At 43.2% G+C, this 18,187-nt stretch overlaps 1 protein-coding gene across 2 annotated transcripts in view; it reads right to left on the bottom strand.

The window, feature by feature from the left end:
• igsf21a (immunoglobin superfamily, member 21a) overlaps positions 1-18,187 on the bottom strand; it is a 173,396-nt gene that overhangs the window by 78,914 nt on the left and 76,295 nt on the right. The gene's annotated exons all lie outside the window — the stretch shown is intronic.

Here is an 18,187-nt window from a genome sequence, read left to right on the forward strand (position 1 = left end):
TGTATAATTTACTCAACCTTATTTAAATGCAAACCTTTATGACTTTCTTTCTTCTACGGAACATATAATAAGATACTCTGCAAGAACATTGGTATCCAAACAACTTTGTATATGAAACCACGGAGACTGAATACTCACACAGGTTTGAACAACACGATACGGCATACATATTTTTGGGTGTTTGCACTACATCTATGTATTTTTAAGTGCACCACATCTGCAAACCTCAAAACCCTATCTTCAACGTTTAGAATATTCTCATAACCACTGTTGAATTTGACCATGGCTGTTCACACGGGACATGTACATTTCCTGATAACCGCATTCAGTTCTGATACGAGACATGGCGTTGACAGTATTAGCCTCTGTAGCTTGATTTGATCAGACGCATTACAGGGATATCAAACTGATCTGGGAGCTGTAACCAGTGCAGACCTTCACCCACATTTGCGACTGACTGATTTAGCTCCACAGCGTACATGGCAAGACTGCTGTGTCAAGGAGGTTCAGGAAAGATTAGGAGATTCAACTTTTTAAATGAAAAGAAACTCCCTTTATGAACCTCATTCATGCTTGGCAAGATTCATTGTGATCAAAAGCATCTGAGAGAGTCAAAGTAACACAATCTAATGCAAGAGACTGTTTTTGTCACAGATTGCAGAACCATCAAACATAAATCATGACAAAAATGTCCCATTTACGAATAAGCCCTTTGGATAGTGTTACTCTGCCTTTTTGAGGTTCCCGTCTGGCAATAACATCAAAGCCTTTTGGGAATCTTTCGGGATCAATGAATAATTGCATTAGTCTCATATATAGCATGCTAGTCTCCTCCAGAAAGACAGCTCATTAAAGTCACTGCTTTTGTGTCTAGGAAAGGGGCAAAATGCATTCAAATGTGAAGCAGATTTTATGAGAAAGGCACGGGAGAGAGAATAAAACCCCTAGAATTTAATTATGCCGAATCTTAATCTCCCAGTGTCTCCACAGTCACTGCTTTTCTCAATATGCGACTACAATCTTTATGAAGTCCTCAAAGCTTCCAGGCCGTAGTGATCAATTTGAACTCCCCATGTAGGAGGAAACCTCTGAATTAGGTCTACATTCGCTAAATAAAGTATGCAAACGTCTTGGAAAAAAGCATACACAGCCATTTGCATAGTCAACAATATATAATGATGCAAGATATGGGACAGGCCTCAGAGGACAAACCGAGCATTTATTTTAGTAATACGGCGTGTGTTGAACACAGTAAGCATTCTTGTCAACAATTAAAGCTGTGAAAAAACACGCGGGGGCTCATAATCTGGATATGTTTGGCAGAAGGGATGAAGAAGAAGAAGGAAATGTTTTCTCTGATGCCACTTGGCTCAAGGTGGTTCAGTCATTAGTGCAATGAGATAAATGATTTAACTGCACCATTGATAATCCAGCCTAAGAGAGGCCTTGATTTTGTGCTGTAGCATTATTTTGACAGAAGTTGTGGATCAAAGGATGGTCTTGGACTCCAGGAGAGAAAGACCTTGCAATGGCTTCAAATAAAAGAAAAGGCAAACAGATACTGTACGAGGACATACACTCTTATCATTAATTTGATGAGAATGGACGTTTTTAGGATCTACAGTTTTCTTTAATATTGGATATTTGGCCTCTTCTGTTACTTTGCTAGAGATTTGAAAGATTTTAGAAAGTACTGTTTGACTTCCCTGTGTACCCATGCGACTCAAACCTTGAAACCAAAAGGCACAAAGTGAAGAAATGAAGAAATGAAGAAATCATATAATGATGCTTATGTGATCCAAATGATTATTGTGAATAAATATCCAACATTTTATTTTCAGCCGTTACAATTTAAGGCAAAGCTTGAATTAAATGACAGAATTGAAATTAAGCACTTGCAGAGGTATAACAATTTCTTTCTTTAGATATTATGGTAATGTGCCTTTAATTTCAACCCTTAACCTGTCGACTAGTTTGACTCCCCTTCCTAGTTTATTTCTTCTGATTAACACTTAAAAGTAGAGACAAAAATAAGAGCCAATCAGGGGGTGTTAATTTCCTTTTGTTTATGGACAATATAAACAAAATAATGCTTGCATGAGGGTCACGGTGCATCATGGGAATTTATTACCTTTAAATTTGAGTTAATATAAATCAAATAGATGAAGGTTATGAGCAATTCGTGAATTGTTTAAAATATAAAATAGACATCAAGTTTGTACACTCAGAAAGTTTTCTACTAACATTCTTTATCATTTCAGGAGCAGTTGTTTGAGTGCTATTGCACAAATGTATTAAAAATCTTCTACCACTGCTCATCCGTCCACATCTCTCCAGCCTGATTCTTCTGAGCCAATCACCTTAGCACTAAAGGTCATGTGACATAAAAGAAAAGATGGTTCAAAATCTCAACAGACAGGGAAATAAATTTGTCAATTTCAAAATTTACGAGCACCCCAAATGGTCACTGGCAACTAACTATACTGTACTATTATGAAATATCTTTTATGCAGTTTCAAACAAAAATGTATAAAATCAAATGTCATAAACAATTTGTCACATTTCGTGGGCAAACATCATTGACATTTTGCAGCCAGATGCTCCTGTCCTGGCATCTAACCATGAACCAAACCCTGAACTCTTGCTATTGTAGATTTAGGTAAAAATGCTTCAAAAGAAAGAAAACCATTCAAGGATAACAGTAGTCTTTCATCTTAACTGGGACGTTTTTAATTGTTTCATTTTAATTTATTAACTTCCTGCCTTGGGCCTAATTTGCTAAATGCTAGCAGCAGGAAAGTTGGTCGAAATTCAGCTTTAGTTTGTTAACATCTTCATCAGTTCATTATAATCCCCCCTCCCTCCTTAGTAGATGATAGTACAGTATTATATCCAAAAGCGAACAACATAAATCATTAAAAACATGCTCTCATTAAAAAAGCACTGAGACACCTTCTTGGTTTCAGAAGAATGTAGAGATAATTGAGAGTACATGGGTCACGAACTACTCTGCACATTAAAAAAAACACAGATGCTAAACTGCTCTGGCTTTAGTGATTGATGAATTCATCTTTCATTTCACTAAGGCCAAATATTCTGCATGAGTCTGAGAAGTAAAAAAGTATGAGCCGCACAAAAAACATCAGCAAGTTGGACACCTTCCATTGAATTGACCAACATGCGGTTATGTAGAAAAACAGATGATTTCAGCTGAATAAACTTTAGGTTTTAGTGAGGGAGTTTCCATCTGATGAGAAGATGTGTTGCTAAAACTCACAGAGATATGCTGCCAGCTGCTCTGCATTAAATCACCACTGGAACTCTGGCCTCAGGGCCTAACTGTTCCTCGCCCGAAGTCCACAATTTCAGCACATGACAAGACATAACGCATAAACATGCATTCACAGACACTGAAGTAAGCTGCATGGTCATGACCATTGAGCATGGGTTAAGGTAAACAAGCCTGATACCTTTGTGTGAAGTCCAAAATTCTCAGGCAACCAGTGAATATCCTTCTATTTTAACTATTTCAATATAATATTTCAATATTATATAACCTTTTTTGTATAAAATAAATTTGATCAAGTATACCAAATGTGTGTCAAGACGCAGGAAATGTCCATATGATGTCATTTGACTTGAACTGACATAAATATGAGTTCTTGCAATTGTTTGTTTTAAACAGAAATGAGGATAGTTAGGCAAAAGTTTTGCAACTTTACATTGTTTTGCATGACATATATTATATTATAAGCACAACAATCGAAACAATTATGCTATCAGCATATAAGCAGCAATGAAAAACAGAATTTTGAAACTAGTATACTTTTTGCTTGAGTATTTGTCATCTCTCTGTTCTTGTTCTTACAGCATGCGCTCCAGCTGACTCCACAAGTTGCAAAGCTTGGTGATCCATGATATCCCAGTATGATATAAAGAAGTTTCAAAGAGCACCGTGTGTGCTTCAATGGATGCAGGAACATCTGACCTTTTGTACAAAAGACATATCACAAATCTACTTGATGATTACTACTATATGATTAATGACCGGAAACAGTGCAGAATCATAAATATTTCACATCATACCATCTCTTTGTTTTGCAACTTTCTTGTCTTTTTTGTACCCTACTGTATTATGAGGAAACGTTTGTCTATATGTATATCTGTGTGTTGAAGGTGAAGATGTGATTTTTCTTGTCTATACTTTGATTGGCTGCTTGTCTGTGCGATGCAATGCCATAGGGACAAAATTGTTTTCCAAAGCAATTTGCAATTTAGACAAAATGTCATCAGCGCTATTGGATCAAATTACAGGCATTAGTCAGACGCCATTTCCATTCACACCTCTCATTTGGATCTGATATCTATAATTCTCAGCATTCAAGTCAAGTCCTGACGTAATTCATTTTCTTGCCAGCGATCTGCAAGGTCCAATACTCCCCTTCAGCAAGTCACTGACGTCTGAGACTGCATAGAAGTGAAGCACAGACCGTCGATATCTCCAGATCATGACAATTTGCACACAAACATAGCGCTTTGTCTTTGCAGACAATCGACAATTAGCGTGCAAGCATGGGCACCATCGGCAGTGAACAATGGACTGGAGAGACTAAATCAGACTGATGTATTTATTAGAAAAGAGCAGAATGAATGCTACATCGTGAATTTAAACTATGATTGAGAAATGTGGCCCTCAATCTTCGATAAGTTGAATTCTATGCCCGCTGGTCTCCTATGTTTTACAAAGAGGTGAGCAAACAGCTGAAATCATGCAATTTTTGGCATAGACGTTCAACAGCACCATGCTTTTGGTTCTATATGAGCGGTGGCTAATGGGAAACAACACAGCTACAGTATGTGATATTAGCACTTGTTGAGTTATTGCTTTAGATACAATCTCATAACTGCCAAAGCCACAAGAGCAGTGCACTTAATGAAATTTTCTACAAATCTAATTTCTTTACTTCTCTTTGTTTCTGTAAAATCTTCTGAGTGAATCTCATTGGCTTACATGTGCACACCGGTTCACACTTGATTTGTTTTTTCTTGGGTTTAATGCTTTACAGGATCAAAGGAATCAGTTGACATAAGATGTGCGTTCTGTCCCGAGTTTAGCGACATTTTGAATTAAAGGTCCAGTTTATGAAATCTAGCAGCATCTAGAGGTCAGGTTGCGAATTGCGAACAACGGCACATTTTCGCTTCTTTGCAATGGAGATAACGTATTGCTCTGTAGAGCAGTTTGCCCGTTTAGCACTACTGTAGAAAAACATGGAGAATTCCATGCAAGGGGACCCACTGTGGATGTAGATAGAAATAGCTCATTTTAAGGTAATAAAAACATAACACTTCATTATGTAAGCTCTTGAAACACCCCTGAAGACATATTTATGCATATTATATTGGATCTCTGACGATATATCCTCCTAAAATAACACTTTGGACCTTTAAATAAATATTATATAAACACTGTTTATACAGTATTATAGATGGTTTGCGCCACAAGCCCACTGTAGTTCCTTAATGGACTTCTGGTTGCATTGGCTCTAAAGGCATAGTTTCAAGGTGTCAGATTACAAAACAGAAATTAAGAATGGACTAAAGGATAGATTTCATACGTGTCTGTTTTCTTTGTAAATGGCTAACATGTACATTCTCTAAACCTTAGGGATTTTACATAAACTGAATCTTAAAATGGAGATATGTGTGGACATCAAAGATGAGGAAACGTAAAAAACATTACTGCGTCAGTTCTAAATAACCTTCTCCATCACTAATGTCAATCAAAAGCTCCTTCACTGTCTACTTAAGCACACAAACCAGCAAATATGACTGTTTATGTAAACTAAACACACATTACAATGGCATCCTGAAGATGGATGAGCAGAATGTGAGTTATTGTGTACAATTTCAGAGCAATAACTGAACACTCCCATTTCGAGCAACTTAGTGTTAGTTTGGCTCAGGGGCACGATGATAATGGAGCAGGATTATGATTCTAGTAATTCTTTGGTTCCTGTATCACACCTACTTAAGATTAACTGGCAATCTTTATGTGGGCACGCTAGAGTGCTTGAACATGAAATTGGAAGATAAATGTTAATACCGTGGATTCATACAGTAAACAAATTGCGTGATTGTGATTAACATAAAAATAACCTACAGTACCGCACAATCTGACATACATTTTTTTATCATTATAAACATGGCTTCAACTATAATCGAAATAATTAAATTTGAAAAATAACAGTATATGTTGTCTTTCTCAGGTTTATAAAACATTTCATCAGGGTTAAGCACTTTCACTGTAATCTGTAGAAAAAACGAAACAATACTCAACAACATCAGCTGTTGAAGTAAAAGTGTAGACGCACATCACATAGCCTTCCTCCGACATCATCATGCAGTGACATGCAATGCATATACCAAGGATAACATGGTGCATAAACCCATCTGTCAGCAAGCCAAAATTGAATGATAACACAGCGTGACTTAAGCCACGACTGGTCACAAGAGACGAACAGATTGGAGAGGGGCGAGGCAAGGTTGGCTACAGATTAGAAGTGAAATGAAAAGCCCTTGCGAGGATGAATTATAAAGATAGAGGATGGTGAAATGTGTCACTTGCCTTCGTTACGGCAAGACAAAGCAAAATGGAGCGGTGGAAATTTTATTCCACCATGGCAATACTGACTGTCAGCTTTTTTAATGCAGGCTGAGGCCATTCTTGAAGGTGCTCAAAGAAATGAAGAGCGCTTCTGACAAATTCTAATAAAATTATATGAAGGCTCTTATCATATCAGTGGCCTAGACAAAAGCAGCTTTATTCCACATAGAGTAGGTCGGTCTCTAATGGGGGCCGCCATATTGAAATTGCATGATACATTTTTTGTAATGTTACTTTAAATAATAATCACATAACATAAATAAATAAACAAATATTACATAAATTGCATTATTAATATAAATATTATTTTATCGTATAAAACATTATATCACATTATGTTAAATTATAATAATAATAATAATAATATTAGTAGTAGTAGTATTACTAATATTAGTGTAGTGAGGTAGGCGGGACGAGAGCCGGGATTCGAGGCCGTCAGCTGTACGCGCACAGGTCTCGTATCATAGAGGAGATCGGGAGCAATAGAGGACGAGCGACCGGACCGTCAGTGAGAGAGGACCAGGCCTGGCTTTTAGTTATGGTTTGTGTGTGTCCCCGGTAGTTGCCCGTGAGGGGGCTGCCGGCTGTCTATTTAGCTTTAAATGTATTAATTAAAAGTTATTTTATGTTTGGCGGTTCCCATCTCCTTCCTTTTATGGATCTTTGTTACAATTTTTTTATTATTATTATTTAAAAAAATCTGTACAGTAGTGATTTTCTGGTGAAACTTTAAAAAGCACATGTACTGTATAAAAAACAAGCAAACCATAAACATAATGAAGACACATAGCAGAGTCTGATTCAACAGCATAGCCCTGAGTGATGGTATCCATCAGCATGTGTGTAATGTACCAGTCCAAACAGAATGAGTTTAAATGAAAAAAATAATACATCCAAACAAGCAGTCCCCGCTGGAGCTATGAAGCAAACTGTGACTACCCGCAGTTCCCATGCCACAAAGTGAGGACAAACGACAGGACCTCAAGCACAGCGGCCACAGCGTCACAAAATCTCTCAGTTCGGAGACACATCCGCAACGTCCGCAGCGCACAGCCAATCGTGCGAGGCATGATGGAATGAAGCACACAGCCACATAAGCAGGAAACACTAAAAACATACAAAAATGTGTTGGCTGTTGTCACAGATGTATCTTGGAAGGCATGTACAATTGCACACTTGAACTTTGAGGTCAGGATTGCTTTAAGATTAAACAAGAAAAAATGTAGGATTTCCATCATACAGTGTTCTCCCTCAACAAAAAATAAATAAATAAATAAATAAATAACACGGCAATGAGTACATACAAAAGCCAGAACAAACACAGACAAAAGCATTTGTTAGGGTTCATTTCCACACTCAACACGCCATAATTGTTTGCTATTTTAAAACCACAAACGCTTTTTTAGCTGCGGCACCAATGTGTTCCGCTCATTATCAGGAGCATGACAAACATCCCCGCATGAAGCTTTGCCTAGAATTAATTTTGCTCTGAGCCCAGAGGGACAGCTCCGGCCTGGACTCTCCAGATGCCTTTGAGCTCGGTGGACACAGAGGTCAGCGTCTCATTTTACACCGACAAAAATCTATTATAAAAAATCTTTCCGCACAAAGAGTTATACCCTAAGGAAGAGAGGGAGTTTCTTTAATTGTTTCTCTTCTGCCACACAGCTGACCTAAATAGCTTTGGTCCATACCATTAAGATAAGGACGGTTAGAGAAGGAAACCATTGATCCAGTGCGAAACATCAGGCCGCTGGAAAACGAAATGCCTCATTTTGGCAGTAATAACAAAGTTCACTGATTGATTCACAGCTGTCAAAAACACTTACAGTTATCACCGTTTGCGACAACTTTGGAACAATGGCTATCCCCACCTGACCGCCAAACTTTCTTGTCTACTAAATGAATGTTTGAAACTTTGAGTTGATAGCTTGTTTTCTATTTTCTATCCGGCCTAATTGGTCCAACCACAAATCAGTTAAGTCACTTTAAGAACAAATCTGTTGTTTGGAAATTGTTCGTTTTACGTTTCCCTTTCCCTGAATGTGGCCTTGTACCCTTGACTGGATGGAGCACTTTCTTCACGCAGTTCTTACTACCTATTCAACATTCTGTTCTGCTGGCTTCCTGCTGTTTCAGGGCACAGCGTGGCGCCCATGTAAACCCTTTTCTAAAATCAACTCAGGGTGCACTTCCCTGGCACAATCAACCCCCTCCAAGCTGTTGTCTCTCTCAAACGGCAAAGGGCTATACTGCTGAAACTTTAACCTACATCTAGTCTAACCAGTTCGTTTTTGAGTGCTCTTAAAGAAAGAAACTTAAATTCTTACAGAACCGGAAAAATATCTAAAAGTGAGGTTTCACAATATAGAACTGTTTCATTCTTCCGAACAAAGACACAAACATGCTTTCAACTGGACTGGCTTTTTGCTGAGAAAAGTTTCCTTGGTGTGAAATTTTATTTTTTCCAAAGTTCCTTAAGAAAACGTCTCGGTTACGTCTGTAACCTCCATTCCCTGATGTTGAGAGAGACTGACTGGGGTTTGATCTTGAGAACCTACCTTCTCCGAGATAATTAATTATAAAACGCCAATGGGCTTGGCGAATGGCACACGCACGCCAGTCTCCGCCCCGTACATACGGGTATAAAGGAAGATGGCGGCGGTCATTTACTTACCCTTTGTACTGAGGAACCTGAGAGGGCACTCCCGTTCACCTCCAGTGATTCGGTGCAGCATTGTGGCATGAAGTCACAACGTCTCGTTTCCTCCATCAGGGAACGGAGGTTACAGACGTAACCGAGACGTTCCCCTTCAGTCGGTCTCTCGACGTTGTGAGAGACTGACTGGGGATCTATCTTAAACGTCACAGAGCTTGCACCGACATCACAACCTCTAGCGGAGCGACCCTGACTAGGCTAGCGAGTCACAAGAGTGCTACCGCAAGACGTAATCTTCCAGTCACATAGTATTGGTCATACTGAGAAGCCTGTACTGACGGCCTCACGGACAGTGGCGTACGCCTCTAGTAGCGAGGAGCTGTCCGGAGCCGAACATTGGGGAAACACTGCTCTCCTCTTAGAAGAGTGTGTTACGGAGGCCACATCCTACCCGGAGGGGAGGTTACATGTGGAGACACTAACATGGTCTCACCGGCGGGGAGAACAACATGCGCAAAAAAGGTGTCAGCCCGAGTAGGGGGGACAAATCCAAGTGGGATTACCACCGGCGGGGAGGTCACAGATTCACCAATCGGGAAATCATGAGTGAGGAATTCAACACACGGGACGACCCAAAGGAGAGTCACTACGTATGGGGCACTAGTCCTAGTACAGGGGTCTACCTGAGCAGGGATGACTCTACCTATACCGGGCACGGCGATCCTGGGATTGGTACCCAGTGCGCCACCTCAGTTTGGAGACAGCCCCCCCTGGGTGCTGTCTCCCAGAACAGACCAAGAGCTGCTCAGAGCTTCTGAGGCTCCGTGTGCGGTCCAGACCGAGGCGCAGCGTGCGTACTGGACACAACACAGAAAAAGGTTGGGTCTTCCTCTCCGGAGGGGAGCGCCTGCAGGTTCACCAGTAGTGGGAAGCTTGGCACGTCGCAGGGACAGGATCTCAGGACCACGTGAGAATTACAGAGCCCGAGTTCCAGGCACCTTTGGGACACAGAGAATGCCTATAGGTCCCCGTCCCTCTTGATGGAGGTGAGCACCACCAAGAGTGCATCTTTCATCAACAACTGAGGAAGATAGGCCCTCTTAGGGGCTCACCAGGGCCGTACCAAGACCCTGTAGGACCACTTTAGGGTCCAAAGAGGGTACGGAGCACGGTCAAGGTGGATACACCCTTCTCGCACTCCTGAGGAACCTGGTGACCAGGTCGTGCTGACGGGGATACTTACCTGCGGGTCAGCACTGATCCGATCAGGCAACTCCGCGGGTTCTCCTCCCGGGGAGAACACCAGGACAAAATGGCGCCACTCATAATCGTATACCCGCCTAGAGGCAGTCAAGACAGTCTCCCGGACCGCTAACGGCAAGCCCTAGTCCCGTCCAGGGGCCAGGCATGGAGGTTCCAGAGGCCTGCGTTGGGGTGCCACAACGTGCCCTTCCCCTGCAACAGAAGGTCCTTCGTCAGGGGAATGGGCCAGGGGGAGGCCGTCGTCAGATCTACCAGATCCGAGAGCCAGGTCTGGTTGGGCCAGTCAGGTGCCACTGACCAGAACCTGATGCCCCTCTTCCCTGACCTTGCACAGGACCTGGGGGGGAACTGGGGGGGAAGGTGTACTTCAGCTTGTCCCGCGGCCAGCTGTGTGCTAGGGCATCCGTGCCGAGGTGACCCTCGGTCACGGAATACCACAGCGGGTAATGGGTGGAGTCCGGGGAGGCAACAGGTCCACCTGTGCCTGCCGAACCGCTTCCCATATAAGCCGGGTTGCACAGGGATGGAGTCGCCACTCTCCGCGGGGAGTACCCTGTCGAGAGAGCGCATCGGCTGTCTGGTTCAGGTTGCCCGGAAGAAATGTGGCCCGCAGGGATTTAATCTGCTGACTCCAAAGGAGGAGGCGTCGGGTGAGTTGTGATAACTGCGGTGAGCGTATGCCGCCTTGCGATTGATGTACGCCACGGCAGTCGTGCTGTCCGACCGGACTAGCACGTGTTTGTCCTGCACGAGGGGCTGGAGCCTCCTCAGTGCCAGAAGGATTGCCAGCAACTCTAGGCAGTTGATATGCCAACGAAGTCGGGGACCCGTCCACCGACCCGATACTGCATGCCCACTTGCACACCGCACCCCACCCTTGCAGGGAGGCGTCTGTCGTTAACACGACATGCCTCAACCTGTCCGAGCGGAACCCCCGCTCGGAGAAAGGTCAAGTCTGACCAGGGGGAGAGAGTTTGAAGGCACTAAGGCGTTACCGTAATCTGCCTGGTGCCGGCGTGCCACGCCGTCCAGGGAACCCGACTCTGTAGCCAGTGCTGAAGCGGACGCATGTGCATCAACCCGAGAGGGATAACCCCTGTTGAGGATGCCATGTGCCCCAGGAGCCTCTGAAAGCTCTTCAGCGGCGTAGAGGGATTCTGTCTGATCAACCTCAGACAGCGCAGCACTGACTGTTCACGCTCGTTGGTGAGACGTGCTGACATACGGACAGAGTCTAGTTCCATACCGAGGTAAGGGGTGCTCTGCGCGGGGGAGAGCTTGCTCTTCTCCTGGTTGACCCGAAGGCCTAAACGGTCTAGGTGCTGAAGCACAAGGTCCCTGTGCGTGCACAACACATCTCGCGAGTGTGCCAAGATAAGCCAGTCGTCGAGATAGTTTCGCATTCGCACGCCTTGCTCCCTGACAGGAGCTAAGGCAGCCTCCACTAGTTTGGAAAAAAACAGTGGAGACAGGGCCAGACCGAATGGCAGGACTCTGTACTGATACGCCCTTCCCTCGAACGCGAACGGTAGGAACGGCCGGTGTCGGGGGAGAATAGAGACGTGAAAGTACGCGTCCTTCAGGTCGATTGCCACGAACTAATCCTGGTGACGTACCGAACCCAGGATGCTCTTCTGCGTCAGCATCCTGAACGGCAGCTTGTGTAGGTGCTTGTTCAGGCGTCGCAGATCCAAAATGGGACGCATTCCCCCGCCCTTTTTGGGCACGATGAAGTACGGGCTGTAAAACCCAGACGACATCTCGGTTATAGGGACGGGTTCGACCGCACCCTTCGCCAGAAGGGCGGCAACCTCCTGCCGAAGTACAGAGGCATTCTCTCCTCGCACCGAGGTGGACAGAATGCCGCTAAACTTGGGGGGGTGCCTGGCGAACTGGATCGAGTAACCGAGACGGATTGTCCTCTCTATCCAGTGTGACGAGCTGGTGCGCTGCCAACCGCCCAAGAACTGCGACAGCGGGACCAGAGGGACAATCTGCTTCACCATGCCGGGGGAGGCTGGTTCGGTGGCTGACAGTGCGGTCACCTCGCACAGGAGGGACCCCAGGGAGGTTGACAGCTCTGTATGTTTACCTGCTTCCGGCTGCCTGACGCAACGTCCGGGGGAGATTGCAGTCGGCGGCCCGGTCCATCCAAGACACCGTCTGGACGAGAGTGCTGTGGAGGAAAACCCAGGGGAGATTTGTCTCTTTGTGAGTATGTGGGCGCCGGACCCTGAAAAGTGCCCAGACTCGATGGAAACGCGGCAGGCAGCGTCCTTCTCCGATCCGGCGTTGGAAAGGCCGGGATCGGGCCCAGTAAAATCTCCCCCTGGTTCATCCCGTCAGGGCCGCTTAGAGGACCTCTTGGCGGGCTGCTGACGGGGAACAGATGCCCTCTTCCGCGGGGGTCTACGTCTCTGGTGGGTCGTCCTCTGGGAGGTTCCTGGAACCGGAGGGCCGCCGCGGGAGGGCAGGGCTGCTGGGAACCAGGCTGCTCCCGAGACCATACCGACCTGTTGGCGGGCACGTTGCGGCATGGCAGGATCTGTTCGATCGCCTCAGTCTGCTTCCAGAGCACGGAGAACTGCCGTCCTCCACGGTATCATCAAGCAGCCCTGCTTGCGAGACGGACGCATCCAGAAGGCGGGCCTTCTGGGCGCCGCCATCTGCGCAAGACTAAGCCACAGATTCCTCTCTTGGACCACCATTGTGGCCATCGACCGACCCAGGGCACGTGCCGTGGCCTTCGTCGCTCGTAGCGCGAGGTCTGTGGCAGTATGCAGCTCACTCATACGAGTTGGGTCGGACTTCCCGCCGGACTTCCCGACAGAGATAGCGTCATCATCCGTGTGCGAAGTCTTACCACTATGAGACGGCCGTCTGCCGCTCGTAGGGGACGAACCAGGTGAGCGTGAAGGGGTATAGATGGTCCGCGAGCATTAAGCTGACGTAGCAACATCTATCGAAGTCCCCAAATCACCCCCGCCGTTCACCAAAGCGGTCAACCTCGCCGAAACGGCAGCTGAACACGCCTGGGAAACAGACGGGGTGGTGGCAGCGCTCGAAAGAACGTAGCCAACCGTGACCGCAACACCCTGATTGTTATGTCCACACACACGGGACATACTGCATCAGTGAAACCTGCCTCAGCATGCTTTAGCCCCAAGCAAGTGACACGGGTATCATGGCCTTTACACCCGTATGTACGGGGCGGAGACTGGCGTGCGCGTGCCATTCGCCAAGCCCATTGGCGTTTTATAATTAATTATCTCGGAGAAGGTAGGTTCTCAAGATCAAACCCCAGTCAGTCTCTCACAACGTCGAGACCGACTGAAGGGGAACACTCTTTAATGGCAGTGCGCTATGATAAAATCGGCCTTGGAATGAAAACCACATTCCTATCCTCATGCAAATGTCACAATCAGACTTTGATCCACTTCTAATCGTTTAGTAAACACTGTCTTGTTTGATCATTCTGTGATAGCAAAATGGATTTAGAAAATCAGTTTTGAGACCACTGATGCCAACTATGTCATAAAAGAAAGCTTTATTCATTACAGCACAGTTTTTCAAAGTGTCCTTGTAAGGTTTTTGCTGTATTTATGCATTGCACTCTTCAGAATGCACAGAAAAGACCTATTCAGATATTCAGATCTGGTGAATAATGTCTGGTGACAGTCAATAGAAACCAACACCCAGAGAAGAACAATACAGTATCCTTGAAACACGTATTATAGCAGTTTTGAACGTATACACACAGTATTATTTAAGTATGTTGAATGACGAAATAAAAATGTAAGACAAATCAATGAAATGAGTTAATGCGTAATGAAATGCGACACCTCACAACAAATCTGTTAGCATAAGACGTTTGGAGATCATCAGATGCAATTTCCTCTGGAAAAGCAATTCTGAAATCGACTGGATGATCATCACTTTGTTTCAGTTTTAAACCCATGTAATTTAATGACGCACAGCAACTGAGAGGAATAGAAAAGGGACAGTTCGCCTAAAAACGGAAATCATTTACTCACTCTCTTGTCATTCCAAACCAAAATTATTTCCTTTTTTGCAAGCAAAAGCAGATGTTGGACAGGAGGTTCATGATAATCTTAATCATATATTCAAAGTGGATGTCACCAGAGGCTTTTCAAGCTCTGAACAGCACAAACGAACAAAAAAAATGAATGATAGTATTATAAAATGGAAAAATGTCCAATGGAAAATGACTTTCTTTACAGCATATAGAGCTCTGTTTCATCTGACACACGCACCTAGCCCGAAGTAATCTTCCGGTCTGTGTTTGGTTATCATATAACACTTTAATTTACATTTAATTTATATTACTATTCATTTAAAAATGTGTTGATTCTTTGCGGCCAGAAGATAAGTGAGCCAGATCACGTTTGTTTATGTCGGTGCGGTTAAAAACATCTATAGCTTAAGAAGGATTGAAGTACCGTGCACACACCAGGAGCATTTTTGGAAAAACTTCCATAGTGTTTTGAGCATTTACTTTCAGTGTAGGAAAACAGCAGCATCAAGAAATGTTAAAGTTTAAGGAATGACATGAGAGTAAGAAAGTGATGACAGAATCTTTATTTTCAACTGTTCCTTTAAGCAATCGATTGTTATGAGCGTGGTAAGGAGAACCCAAGTGCAGGCAGCAAAACGGGGATGAAGGGGTAACAAATAGACTTTAATAAACAACACAGGAACAAAACAAAAACCCACGAGGGGGTGACAAAACAGGGTACACAATAAACTGAACTAAACTCAACAAGACTTAACCATAATACACTAAGACTGAAACAAAACACAAACACTGACTAGACTATACTTAAGCGTATCTCTCAAGAATTTCCGGAGCAGGAACAATATACAGCAAGGTAACACATACAACGAACCAGCACCAGCATATTATGTCCTGATTGACAATAATATGTTTCTCTCCACGTAAAACACATGGGCCTGTCATGATTCTGCCCCTAGACCAGAAAATCAAGACAAGAGCAGGCAGAATCATGACATCGATAGGCAATGATAGGAAGTTGGTTCAAAATATCGCAAGAACCCCGGTTGGTTGGTTGATTGGTTTGATTTTTTAATTAATTCCTTTACTTTCACACCATCTCTCCAACAAAAGCGCCACACGTAAAATGAACGAAGCTAGAGGCCTTTTAAAACCAATTAAGAAGGAATTTTGGTATTTTTTAAGACAGATAACACAATCTCGGTGGCAGTAATTTTCTAAGCCAATTCTGTCTTTTAAGGGCTCATTAGACAGCAATATTAGATTTGGAGCAGCTACTGCACCAGAGACTTTGCCTCTGTGGGTTTACACTGGGTACACAGAATAAAGCTTTTTTAAGAATAGGAATTGTTCTGCGTGTATCTCCAAGTATTGACATGGAAGCTTTTCACTACAGCCTTTAGTGTAAATATCAGAGAATATCAAACAATTATGTGGATCATTTGTTCTACTGTTATTATACGGTGCGTTACCCTCATAAGCTTGAGTTACTTGGTGATAATTTGCAACTTCTGCCGCGTTTTTAAGCATTAAGGGTAATGTAAGCCCTATTAACCTGGACACCCTTCTGTTTCTGTATCATTTCATAGGTCATCTCCCCTCAGTGCTTACTCTGAAGCTTAAACCACATCTTAAACCTTAAAGGGATACTTCTCTTGAAAGTTAAAATGATGTTATTTTTCTGCAGAACACAATGGGTGAGTTGTGTCAAGTCCTTCAAAATCTTGTCAAGTCCTTCAATAGCTTTGTGTGAACCGCGGATCATCACTTCATGGAGGAATTTATTGAGAACATTTATGAATCGTTCATTCAGAAATTAGACATTGCATCTTCATCATGAACAGAGCTAGGGTGCCATTTGGAAGATTTCCCGATTCGAACACACAAATCATATTTTTTCAAAAGAAAACCTGACAGGTGTCACTCAGTTTCATTATTCGGAAAGAAACATTCAAAAATTCACCTTTTGTTTTTTTTGTCAAACAGAACTGAGTTCAAAATCATTTATAGGTGTACTACTCCTTTAAAAAGAATGTGTGTTTTTTGCGGTCTTCACCTCAGATAGCACTGCGTTCACAACCTAATCTAGATTCTCTCCAGTCGCAGGAGGTTAAAAATATCCAGAAACAGTATATTTAGCTACAGCAGCAACTCAGAGACAGCGTTTTTCACCGTGCAGTGAATTTGCATGACACAATTACATCAAGGTTTCTAAAATAGCAGGAAGAATGGCACGTGGGAGCTCAGAAGACTGCACCAAGTACACAAAGTGAGTCTGCATAAAGACTCCATCCAACACTTCTGTTACTATAGCAACCAAGTGCTGGAATTCTCAAACTAGGAACTGCCGTGCGTTGCCTCAAAAGGTTTCAGGTTGAGAAACCGTTTTTTTATTTAGTCCAAGTTCACCACCACCAGGTCAAGAGGTCCTATGCGGCTGACATTACAAATAGCTTCTGTAACAAACAAAGAAGTCATATGTTGAAAAAAATAAAATAACTAAATAAAATGTTGTGGTGGTCCGAAAGACTTATCTGCACACTCCTCCACTTCTTAAAGCTGCAATATCTTGCCAGGCGAAAAGTCATTTGCATACTGTAATGGTGTGCTTCAGTGTCAATAGTGGTAATGGGATTTGTAGAAACGTGGGCTACAAGCTTAGCCTGGGAAATAACCAAAGTGTCTAGAATATCAGAGCTGAGAGGGACTCTGAGAATATGTAAATGGATCTTAAAGGCTGTCCTACCTTAAAAACAAAAATCAGGTTTCGGCGATGCTGCTTGGTCAAAGAAGAGTTTTATTCATTTAAAATATATATATATATATATTATTCACATTAGACACACACACAAATCTGTGATCACTATTCATTCTAAACACATTATTCTACCTGTATATGATTCTTTTTTTCTGTGGAATACAAAAGAAGGTTTTTTTGGAAAATGTGGTTTTGTGTCCATACAATGGAAGTCAATAGGGGGCAATGTTGTTTGTTGCAGACGTTCTAAAATTTCTTCTTTCATTTTCTGCAGAAGAAATAAAGTCATACAGGTTTAAATGACATGCAGGTGAGAAAATTATTAAAGGTGTGGTAACGGAAGCAGTTTCTGCCAATCTTATTGAGTACCTGTAGAGTAGTACTGCGTTCTTTTCATATCTCTGAAAAGTCTTTAGTTTTCTCACATTTACAGAAGACGGATACAGCTGTACGATTGTTTCCGAAAAAGCCGAGCTCCCGTGGGAGTGTCGTGAGCGGAGCTAAAGACGAGTACATACAGCCTTTGCGTAACAGTCCGCCAGCTGTTGCATGGATGTAAATACTGCAAGAAGTTTTGTTGATGTTAAACAGCTAACCACAGTGTGATCGAGCCATACATACAGTATATGATCATGAATCGGACCCAGAGTCTGTAGTAGAACAAGAACCACAGCAACAACGACTACCACGGGATGACTCTAAATGCTACCTATTGTTATTTCTCATTAGCTTTGCCGCTATTTAGAAATTGTATAACTCACCATTCATATTGTGTAGTTGGGAGCACTTGCGAACCCATTGCCAACA

This window comes from Barbatula barbatula (genome assembly GCF_947034865.1).
Source record: "Barbatula barbatula genome assembly, chromosome: 20".
Lineage (NCBI taxonomy): Eukaryota > Metazoa > Chordata > Actinopteri > Cypriniformes > Nemacheilidae > Barbatula > Barbatula barbatula.